Source organism: Dasypus novemcinctus, chromosome Y (genome assembly GCF_030445035.2).
Source record: "Dasypus novemcinctus isolate mDasNov1 chromosome Y, mDasNov1.1.hap2, whole genome shotgun sequence".
Taxonomy (NCBI): Eukaryota; Metazoa; Chordata; class Mammalia; order Cingulata; family Dasypodidae; genus Dasypus; species Dasypus novemcinctus.
This window is the reverse complement of record NC_092216.1, coordinates 20,080,850-20,093,161: the sequence shown is the minus strand read 5'-3', so window position 1 is coordinate 20,093,161 and position 12,312 is coordinate 20,080,850. Positions and strand designations below refer to the sequence as shown.

Here is a 12,312-nt window from a genome sequence, read left to right as displayed (position 1 = left end):
ATCAATTAGAAGGCCAGTATTGTCAGGGGAAAGGAAAAGAGAAAAGAAAAAACAATAACATAAAGAGTGAATAAAAGATAGAAACCAAACTAGAGGTGTTAGCAATAAAAGTCAGAAAAATTGGGGCTGAACAAAAGAGGTGGAATATGAGAGAAACAACAGGAGATGGAAGAGAGATAGATGTAAAGAAAAGGGGATAGCATTGGTAGCCTAAATCAGTATGCACATAAAAGAGGATATAGAGGATGAGGAAACACAGCAAACAAGAAACACTGCCTGCAGCACCTAATAGAAAAAGGGATACAGAACGGAAAAAAGAAAAGAAAAAAGGGGTGCTCACTTCAGCAACACATATACTAAAGTTGGAATGATTCAGAGAAGATTAGCATGGCCCCTACAAAAGGATAACATGCAAATTCATGAAGTGTTCATATTTTTAGAAGCAGCTAGAAAGAGATCTCGAATAAAAGGGTCAATCAGATCTGCAGAATATCTTAGCCTACATGTTGGATCAAGTGTTAAAAACTGCTCTTTGACCTTGAATAAAAGGGGGAAATGGCAAAGACAAATGAGTTGATATGGCTAAAGGTCTTCCAAAAAGGATCAGGAGGTCACCAGAGGGGTCACCGTTACACACACCTCAGCAGGACCCCAGAAAAAGCCAAAGTAGTTACAACCCTACATACTGGTTCTCCTGAAGGCTACAGAGATCCATAGGGTATATAGTCATGGCATTTGGAGCTTTGTGCCATGTCAGAGGGCCCTACTTTGGAATTTGTGCACCTGAGTGTGATGGAGTTGGACTCAGATGTGCCTTTTCTACACATGCATCTTCTGTCACTTTTACTGAACCTGTGGTTGGTAAAAGAGATGGTCCATACTCAGAAGACTTGAATATCTAGACTACCCATGGCTAGCTGGCCCTGAGCCTCAGCAGAGTGGCAATTCCTACTGTCTGGTTCATTGGTCTTACGCAAGTCAACTCATAGTGAGGTGAAGATGGTCAACCACCACAACAGGGAATCAAGAGTGTCTTTAACTATAAGCAGAGGAATTGCATCCATCACCCATGTGGAATCTAAGCACCCTCTTGTTCTAGAAGTGGAGAGGACATCACTATCCCAGGGGCCACAGAATGGAGGAATAAAATATGGATTAGAGTGGACTCACTGACATTCTACTACAAAACTATTGTGATGAGTAATAGATGAAATTTTAGCATCAATTTAGAGAATGTGGACATAGTAGTTGCTGAGGGCAGGGAGAGGGAAGAAGAGATGTGATGTGCAGGCATTTTGGGGATTTTGAGTTGTCCTTAATGATATTGCAGGGTCAGATGCTGAACTTCATATATCCTACCATAACCTACTGTATGTACTGGGGGAGAATATGAACTATGGGATAAACTATTATCTTTGTAGTGAAGCAGTGCCCCAAAGTGTGTTCACTGAGTGTGATGAGTGTGCCACAATGATGAGGGAGGTTGGTGTAGGAGGAGTGAGTTTGAGGGGTATACAGGAACTTCTTATATTTTTTAATGTTACATTTTTTTTGTGTGATGTATTTATCTTCAAAAAAATACAATTTACAAAAATGATGTGATGGGGTGGGGAGTAAGTTATGTGGGAAACTCATGTTTTTTTTTAATGTTTTTTAATGTAACATTCCTTGTAATCAATTAACTTTAATTGAAAAAATATATATAAAATGAAAGAAAAAAGAGGAAAAATGAAATAAAAGAGTGGTGGGGGAAGAAAGAGGAAGGAAAGACAAGAAAACAAACAAAAACAAAATGGATCAGACAAGGCCTCAAACAAGTATTCCTCCTTGCTATTGAATAAACTGCTTAGGAATCTGTCCTTTCTGCTTTCTCCCTTCCTCACTTCCCTCTCTCCCAGGGCAGAAGGAAGCCCATATGAGAGCTCCCCTCTGAAATTCACTTGTGACCCTGGTAAACCAACTCACCATGGAAAACTATGACTCTTAGTCTTTTTGAGAGTACCCCACTTTGCTGGGAGCTCTAAGCCTGCCAAGCATGTCCTACTGTCCTCCTCCCTTAGGTGTATTGCAAAGGCCTAGTTAATTGCCTGATTCCACTTTCTCTGAGACCAGTTTTCCCTATTTCAGGTCTTTTAGGTAATTTGGGCAGCCTCAGCAGATTCACCTCTTATCTCTTCTTATCATGTCCCCAAGCCAGCTGGTGTGCTTCTCACAGCAGATGGGAAAAGAGTATACATGAGCTTTTCCAGAATTTTGTCTATTCTTTTAATCAATGTTGACTATCCTATCTTCATTTTTTAAATCAAATATTTACCTTAACATTTTATATTTAGCCTTGTCTTGGTGCCAAGAAGTAGATGCTTAGAGGACCCATTTCCTAAGTTATTTATTTTTCATTACGATCTTAAAGTTTTATTCATGTAAAGTATAGAGTGGTAATTGACTAACTCCCTTCCCCACCTTTGGTCTTTTTTAAAAATTGTTTTATGTACCTATTTTTTATATCAGTGTTACAAGTTTCTCAGTTAACACAAGACTACAACTACAATAACTGCAAATATGCTTTAGTCAGTGGTTACATTCCCCCTTTATTTTTATTCATTTTTTAATCTTGATGGGACAGTGCCAGTTCTGAGTGCCTCAAGCTGAGGAGGAATATAGATATTATGGGGCAGTGGAAGGGAATTGTTTTGCTTGCAGTTGAGGATACTCCTTGAGGAAGAAACTGGTCCATTGTCACCATTTTCAGTTGACCAGGGCAAAGCTGAAGACCTGAGAATGAGAGTTCCACCATATACCTGCTAGCTTGAAGGCTTCAACTGGCATAGAAACAGACTGAAGCTTTAAGGTTTTCAGAAAAATACTTACAAGTAAATTGAAGATTATAGCTTCAAATAAAAGAAGAATCATGATTAGGTGTTTCATAAATGGTAGAACTATGTGTTATAAATGTAGTAGCTTTTCTTACTTTTCCAGATAGAGTCCATGAAGGAGGTGTCAGTGTAACCATATGACTTGCTTTTGGTGTCTAGCTGTCCCTAGAGGCCATGGGAAAATTTTTGTTTGAGTTTTTGTTTACATGGCACTTTGTAAAATCTACCTGACACCTACATAAGTATAAAGTCCAGAATGTTCTCCTGGCTCGCTTTGAAATCTCTTAGACATAAAAACACTGTTTTATTAAATATTTCCCCAATTTGGAATAGGTCTTTTTCCAAATGCATCACTGATTAACACTTGGTACTAATCCCTCCATGCCAGGGAGACTCATGTCTACAACATGACCCATGCTTTGAGGAAGGTAGTCACTTTATTAAAGGAGTACAGCTTAGAGAAAGGCCATACTTGAGCAAGTAGGTGTTCAGGAGGTGACTCCTACTCATTAGTTATATTTAGGCATAGTTTATTATAGGAATAATATTCACAGGTACAAGCATTTAGATTGAGGGTTTGGTTTATTATCCTGTTTTCTTTTACTAGGCAATTTTATATAGTCCAGAGATTTTAGCTATATTATTTGGGAAAATGGCAGGAATTTCCCAGGTGGGAAATTTAATATTGCATATTTTTAATTTTTTCCTCTTGTTAAAATAATGTTACATTAAAAAAAATATGAGGTCCCTATATATTCCCCACCCTCCTCACCCCAATCCTCCCACATCAACAATCTCTTTCTTCATTATGGGACATTCATTGCATTTGGCGAATACATTTTGGAGTACTGCTGCACCACACTGATCGTGGTTTACATCGTAGTTTACACTCACCCCCCAGTCTACCCAGTGGGCCACGGCAGGACATACGATGTCCAGCATCTGTCCCTGCAGTACCACCCAGGACAACTCCAAGTCCTGAAAATGCCCCCACAGCATATCTCTTCTTCCCTCTCCTTACTCTCAGTAGCTACTGTGGCCACTTTCTCCACATCAATGTTACAATTTCTTCCATCACTTATCACAATAGGTCCATAATTTAATATTTTTTAAGGTACTTTGGGGGTAGTAACCTGGCGGCAAGGAAAACCCTCTATCCAGAAACATACCAATGGCAACAAGGACACATTTATATCACACAGAAGTATATACCTATATAAAGTTCAAAATGTTCCAAGGCCCTGTCCTTTGAGACACTTGATCTTACTCCATATTTACCTTTTTCCAAGGGTTATGTTAATTGACATGTAGAACCTAATTGTTATATTTGCCTTGCTTCTCATGTAAACTTCTCCTACTTACATCTTTCTTTTCCCCTAAAGATGAAGATTTGACCTGCAGCTGGCCATATGCACTTTCAAGTAAGCCTCAGCGTAAAATAATGTAACTGACAAGGGAAATGTGGTTGTCATGTCGTGAAAAACTGTGTCTGAAAAACTATTCTAGGTATTACCAACATGGGTGAAATCTATGATAAACTGGAGGAAGTATTTGTAGAGAGAAGGGATAAAATGGGGGCATAGGGATACCTTTGGGTGGAGCTTTGAGGGCTTGAGCTGGTTTAGGAATGGGTGCATCGGTCAGATGGTCCAAGAAATTGGGGGAAGTGTAGGGGAACCTTTGGACATAGGAGATTGTCAGGTATGTTGAGAAAACTCATTAGAAAATATAATAAGGAAGTTTAACTGTTTAAGATGTTTAAGGGGGGCATCTGACACAAGGTAGGTTTCTAGGGAGTGTGTGAGTGCTCATTTTGTCATCGTGGGTTATATCACTGGGTGGAGATCTATATAATGAGTATGAAGGAATACCCACATCCTGGGGAGGACTGATGTTCTCAAACAGAAGGAATTGCGTCTCTTGAGAGAATTGGTGGCTCCCAATGGGTTAGAACAGTTGAATATGTCAATACCTCAACATTGTTGCAAGTATCTGTGACTATGGTCCTTCAAGTAATGAAGAATAATTGTCACTGGGGGTGCTATGGGAAGGGGTAGAGAGGTATCGAATAGGTGGAAACAGGGTAACTGTGGGACAATGGAAGTGTTCCACAAGATCATGCAATGATGAATATAGGACATGTTAAATTACACCAAAAATATATAAAAGTCTATAGGTTAAAATGTAAATCATAATGTAAAACATAAGATAACTGAAAATTTAGAAAATTGTAGTCTAAAATATAAACCATAAGGTAAACCAAAATGGAAGCTTGGTTGAAAGCTCTATTTTAGTGTCTGTACATCAGCTGCAGCAAATATAATATGAACTTGTGAAAATATCATTGCTGGGGAAGGGATGAAATGTTTGATGTTGGATATGTGGGAGTACCCTATATTATATATGTGAATTACTGGAGTCTAAAACTTTTTTAAAGACAAAACTAATAATTGGAAGAAAAAAGAAAGAAAGAAAGGATATAGACACTGAGGCAGAAATGAAGGAAATTGCCTTGCCACTGTACATACAGGGCAACACCTATTGCAGGGATGAAAGGCAAAACATCAAAAACAAAGCTTTTTCATTTTTTGATACCCCAATTTATTTTTACTTTATTTAATTTTTATAAATTATTATGTATTCTATGTCTAACCTCTAAACCCATCACTATATTCCACTTTACTATTACTGGAACCTGGCAATATATTAGGCTTCATTTTCGAAGAAGTTTTTGACCACAGAGCGGTTCAACTATGGCAGGGGAGGAACACTGGTGTGGGGTGTTATTGATGGGGGGCACATGGTTGGGAGGGAGTTCTCCAGGGCATGTATACAGGGTACAAAAAAATGTTTGTATATTTTCATAGTGGTTACAGTTAAAAATGACAACTGAGGGAGTGCTGAGTTCCTAGCCCAGGGGAGCACTATCACATTCGCAAATGGAATGACAACAACCCACAAGTGCAATGGCAAAGACCAATAAGGAAGGATGATGCAAAAATGAGTCCTTGATACTGATTACTATGCTTATGAGCCTGTGTACCTGAAATATGAACTAGACCTAGAGCTGCAGGGTACCTAAAATTTACCTCCTGAGTTCCTCCATGTTGCTCAAATGTGGCCACTCTCTAAGCAAAACTCAGCATGAAAATGTATTACCTTCGCCCCAGGGTAGGACATAACTCCCAGGGATGAGCCTCCTTCATGCTGAGGGATTACTACCCAGCACCAGCTGAAGATGTAACTAGAAAAAGACCTTGAATAAAAGGGTCAACTCAAATCAGCAGATTATCTCAGCCTTCATGTAATATCTGATGTTACAAACTGCTTTTTGACCTTGAATAAAAGGGGGAAATAGAAAAGACAAAGGAGTTTATATGGCTATGAGTCTCCAAAAAAGAATTGGGAGGTCATCAGAGGGGCCACAGTTATGCATGCCCCAGCAGGGTCCTGGAGACAGCCAAAGTAGATACAACCCCATGTATTGGTTCTTCTGAGAGCTACAGACACCCACATGTTCTATGGTCATGACAGATGGCTCTAGAGTTCAGTGCCATGTCAGTTAACCCTCTTTGGAGTTTGTGTTCATGAGTGTGATGGAGTTGGATTCTGATGTAATCTTTCTACACATGTCTCTTCTGTTACCTTTATAGGACCTGTGTTTGGTGCTGGGGATTGTGTATACTCAGGTGCGGTGGCTTGCTCGGTCGGTAGAGGTGGGGTCTGGCTGTGGACAAGGGGTCGGTCCACCTCAGGACGAGGGGTCTGTCCCGCTTGGGACGAGGGTTCGGTCCGGCAGCAGACGAGGGGTCAGTCTCACAGGGGTTGTGCGGTTCGGCTGACAGGGTCGCCCGGCGAAGCCGGTGATGAAGGGGTCGCCCGGAAAAGCAGGCGACGAACTGGGGACAAGGGAGGCCAGGCCCTTGTCGGGGGCTCTCAGGACTGGAGGGCACACGGCAGAAGAACTACTGCGGAGACAAGGTAAACATGCAAGTCCACTTTATTGAGGGAGAGGCAACAGTTTTATAGGGGCTGGGGAAGGCTGATTGGTCGAAGCCAAGCCACACCCTGTTCTGATTGGTTGCCGGCGAAAGGTCAGTGGGAGGTACTGGAGGGGGAGGGGTGGTGATTAGGGATTGGCTGTTGCTGTTTCTGCGGGAAGTGGCAGGGCTTAGTGATTGGTGGCTGCTGTTGCTGGGGTAGAGGGCAGACTTGAGTTTCCCGCCCACGCCTGGCTGTTGCTGCTGTCGGGGGGGAGGGAAAAGGGCAGACTGGATTTTTCCACCCACGCCTGGCTGTGGCTGCTGTCGGGGGGAGGGGAAAAAGGCAGACTGGATTTTTCCGCCCACACCTGGCTGTTGCTGCTGTCGGGGCAGGGGAAAAGGGCAGACTGGAATTTTCCACCCTGCGCCTGCGCAGGGAGAAAGAAGAAGAAGGGTGCTGCCCCACAAGGCATCGTGTGGCGCGATCTGGGAGGAGGGGCAGCCGTGGAAGCATGGCTGCCGAGAAGGGGAGACCCGAGGGCACTCTACACCCATGCTGAGCTTCCTTCAGGGGTGGCGGTGGGCCCGACTAACCACCCAATTATGGGGGAAGCAGAATTAGGCCTACCGCAGCTGCTCCCCTCGCCAGGCCAGCAAACCACACTACAGCCCGAGGGGTGACCGCATTTCCCCCTTCTTTTCAAATAAGGGCCAGGATGGCTGCAGTAGCAAGTAGCCGAGGCCCAAGAGGCAGCAAGCAATGAGGGAAGCAGGGCTGAAGAGGGAGGTGAGTATGCCGGGGATATAAATGTACAATTTGGGGGGTGGTATCTTGCCATTGCAAACAAGGGTGGCCAATGTCCAATTCTCGTTGATCTCAGCGGCTATAAGATCCATCTGCTGTTAAAAGTCCATGGTGACAGCGCGTTACAGGTAGTTGATCTCTTCTTGGTGGCGAAGAGCAGCAGGGGCAGACTGTGTGATGGTCTGGAGGATCGCAGCAGTAAGGACAAGTCGCGTCAGGGCACCAGCAGTGGTGGTGGCGGCAGCATCATGAGTGGTGGAGATGTAGGCGAGGACAACAAGAAGGCCAAAGTATCCACGGGCTCGAGGGAGGCTGACATTGACGGGGCGGGCCGACATGGGGCGGCCCAATCTGCAACGCAGTGGGGGTTCAGGCAAAAAAAAGGAGGGGGCAGCGGATGAGAAAGGACGCTTTGGATGGCTGAAAAGAGGAGTGAGGTCGAGACAGGAGGAAGCTCCGCAGAAGTATGGGGAGGCAAAAGCAGAAACGTTATTAGATGCTAGAAAGCAGGCCACGGGCTGGGGAAAGCGGGTTGCTGGCCGTTTAGTGGGGCTGGAGCTGCTTGAGAGCGATGGCGGCATGGGGGGCCACAGTTACCGAAGACTTGGGGCTGTTTCAAAGAGATCTTACACCAGTGAGTGTCTAGGAGACCGGCAAGGGCCTGAACTTGTGGGGCTTGCTTAGCAGACAGGATGTTACCCATTGCTAATGGCCTTTTGGAGCCGATAAGAAAAGGGGCCCTTACCTGGAGAGCGCGGTGATGGGAGCCAAGGTGCGTGGTGAGACGAGGGGTCAGAGGCGGTGGGGCTCCGACGGTGGTCGCGGGCCAAAAGAAGGCCCCGACAAGGGGAGGGTGGAACGACGAGCAGTGAAGCAAGGCAAAGGGGAGCAAGCGTGGAGGGGAGGAGGCAGAGGTGAAGGCAGGGGTGGAGGTGCTCAGGCACGGGCTCCTGAGAGTTTTATTGGTGCCTCTTAATCATAGCGGGTCGGTATAAGCCCCCGACATGGAAGGAGAAAGCCATCCAGCGATTCTCCCAGACCGCCGTGGATCGTATGAGGTCACCAAGGTTCAGGAGCAGCAATGCAGAGTGAAAAGATAGGGGTGAGAAGAGAGGAGAGCGTAGGGCTATGGTAGGGTTACTTCAGACGTGCAAGGGCACGCTCCCGAGAAATCCAAGGCTCCTCTTAATCATAGCGGGTCGGTATAAGCCCCCAACATGGAAGGAGAAAGCCATCCAGTGATTCTCCCAGACCGCCGTGGATCATATGAGGTAGCCAAGGCTCAGGTAGCAGCAATGTTGCACGAGAGAAGCCCCACGGTGAGAAGAGGGGGGGGGCCACCAGGTTATGGAGTGAGGCTGTGGTGGAGTTGCCAAGCCCCATGTTGGGCGCCAACTGCGGCGGCTTGCTCGGTCGGTAGAGGTGGGGTCTGGCTGCGGACGAGGGGTCAGTCCAGCTCAGGACGAGGGGCCGGCCCCGCTTTGGACGAGGGATTGGTCCCGCTTGGGACGAAGGGTCGGTCCGGCAGCAGACGAGGGGTCGGTCTCACAGGGGTTGCACGGTTCGGCTGACGGGGTCACCCGGCGAAGCCGGTGACGAAGGGGTTGCCCGGAGAAGCAGGCAATGAACTGGGGACAAGGGAGGCCAGGCCCTTGTTGGGGGCTCTCAGGACTGGAGGGCGCACGGCAGAAGAACTACTGCGGAGACAAGGTAAACACGCAAGTCCACTTTATTGAGGGAGAGGCAACAGTTTTATAGGGGCTGGGGAAGGCTGATTGGTCGAAGCCACACCCTGTTCTGATTGGTTGCTGGCGAAAGGTCAGTGGGAGGTACTGGATGGGGGAGGGGTGGTGATTAGGGATTGGCTGTTGCTGTTTCTGCGGGAAGTGGCAGGGCTTAGTGATTGGTGGCTGCTGTTGCTGGGGTAGAGGGCAGACTTGAGTTTCCCGCCCACGCCTGGCTGTTGCTGCTGTCAGGGGGAGGGAAAAGGGCAGACTGGATTTTTCCGCCCACGCCTGGCTGTGGCTGCTGTCGGGGGGAGGGGAAAAGGGCAGACTGGATTTTTCCGCCCACGCCTGGCTGTTGCTGCTGTCAGGGGAGGGGAAAAGGGCAGACTGGAATTTTCTGCCCTGCGCCTGTGCAGGGAGAAAGAAGAAGAAGGGTGCCGCCCCACAAGGCATCGTGTGGCGCCATCTGGGAGGAGGGGCAGCCGTGGAAGCATGGCTGCCGAGAAGGGGAGACCCGAGGACACTCTGCGCCCATGCCGAGCTTCCTTCAGGGGTGGCGGTGGGCCTGACCAACCACCCTATTATGGGGGCAGCAGAATTAGGCTTACCATGGCTGCTCCCCTCGCCAGGCCAGCAAACCACACTTCAGCCCAAGGGGTGACCACACTCAGGAGACCAGAATCACTGGACTGTCCATGTGACAGCCAGGCCCTGCACCTCAGCAGACTTGCAACTCCTACCCTCTGGTTTATTGGACTTAACCCAGCCAGGGAACAGGGAGGTGAAGAAGGTCAACCACCACACCATGGAGCCAAGAGTGCTTACAACTGCAAGTAGAATTGCATCCATCATCCATGTAGAATATAAGCCCCACCTCAATATAGAGGTGGAGTGGATATAACCGTCCCTGGGTCCACAGGATGCAGGAATACAGTACAGATTAGAGTGGATTTAATGATAATTTACTGTGGAATTATTGTGATTAGTAATGGAAGAAATTGTAGCATTTATGTGGAGAATGTGGCCACAATAGCTGCTGAGGAGAGGGAAGAAGAGATATGATGTGGGGCATTTTCAGGGCTTTGAGTTGTTCTGGGTGGTACTGCAGAGACAGGTGCTGGACATCATATGTCCTGCCATGGCCCACTGGGTGGACTGGGGAGAGTGTAAAGTACAATGTAAACCATTATCCATGTGGTACAGCAGTGCTCCAAAATGTAGTCACCAAATGCAATGATGATGTAAGAAGTTGTTGATTTGGAAGGAGTGTAGTGAGGGGGATGGGGGTGTGTGTGGGGACCTCTTATTTTTTTTAATGGAAATTTTTTAAAAAATAGAGAGAAATAGATACTTTTCTGTTCATCCATCCTATTGTTGACAGTTAACATTTGTTGTACTTTGTTACAATTGAGGTGAGAATGTTAAAATATTAGTGCTACTATAGCCCATACTTTGCTTTTGGTGTATTTTTTCCATATATACCACCCTATTATTAATACATTGGGTCAGTGGCATATTTTAGAACCTTCTTGTGCTTTTATTATTAAGCACAGTCATCCACAAGAGGGTTCACTGTGTTATATAATCCTATGGTTTGTCCTCTAGCTTTCCTTGTAATTATAGCCATAACCAAAAACTTGTGTCAACCACATTCACATAAATACTTCATCACTGATCATTTCACTCACAATAATGTGCTACCATCACCTCTGTCCATTTCCAAACAGTTTCTGTCAACCTACTTGTAAATTCAGAAGCAGTTAAATATCAGCTCCCATTTTCTTCCTCCATTCTATCTCCTGGTAACCTATCATCTAGGTCCTACATCTAATAATTTATGACAATTAGTTCACTAACCATAAAGTTTTTGAGATTCATCCATGTTATATGTGTCAATACTTTGTTCCTCCTTATATCTGAACAATATCCCATTGTATAAATATATACTCCATTTTGTTTATCTATTCCTTTCTAGATACACTTGGGTTCCTTCCTTCTTTTGGCAATTGTGAATAATGCTTCTATGAACATTAGTGAGATAATAGTTTCCTGAGGAAGTGCCAAACTGTCTTGCACAGCAGCTGAATCTTTTTCCATTCCAATCAGCAGTGAATGAGTGTTCATATTTTTCCATATCTCCTCTAACATTTGTAGTTAAATGGGACGCATGAATAGTCAGCCTTTGTGGCACTACTCACCGCTTTTCCATTAGATGACCTAAGTAAGTGAAAGGAAAGTATTTTTGAACATTTTCTGGAGCAGTTTGCAATCCCCACTGTGTAAGCAACTGTTGGATATCTGCAAAAAGTGAAAGTTCTATATTTAGCTTCCTTAGGAACTGCTAAACTGTCTTCCACAGAGGATTGCACCGTTTTACATTCCCATCAACAGTGAAGGAGTGTTATTTCTTTTTTTTCCAAATTCTACTCAATTTATTCATTTTTTAAAAAATATTACATTAAAAATTATGAGGTCCCCATTCACCCCCACCGCCCCCACCCCACCACTCCCTCCACAGTAACACTCTCCCCCATCATCATGACACATCCATTGCATCTGGTGAGTACATCTCTGGGCATCACTGCACCCCCATGTTCTGTGATCCACACCATAGCCCACACTCTCCCACGTTCCAACCAGTGGGCCATAGGAGGACATACAATGTCTGGAAATTGTCCCTGGAGCACCACCCAGGACAACTCCAAGTCCCAAAAATGCCTCCACATCTCATCTCTTCCTCCCATTCCCTGCATCCAGCAGCCACCATGGCCACTTTTTTCCACACCAATGCCACATTTTCTCAATTATTAACCACAATAGTTCATGAATAGAATATCATTAAGTCCACTCTAATCCTTACTGTATTCTTTCCTATGGACCTTGGATTGGTTGTGTACATTCCAAATCTATGTCAAGAGGGGGCT

General features: G+C 45.3%; 1 non-coding gene across 1 annotated transcript; it reads left to right on the top strand.

Moving 5' to 3' along the window:
- Positions 1-332: 332 nt before the first annotated feature.
- On the top strand, positions 333-439 carry LOC139438428 (U6 spliceosomal RNA). Its single transcript, XR_011648103.1, has one exon. It is a non-coding gene; the product is annotated as a U6 spliceosomal RNA (small nuclear RNA).
- Positions 440-12,312: the final 11,873 nt, after the last annotated feature.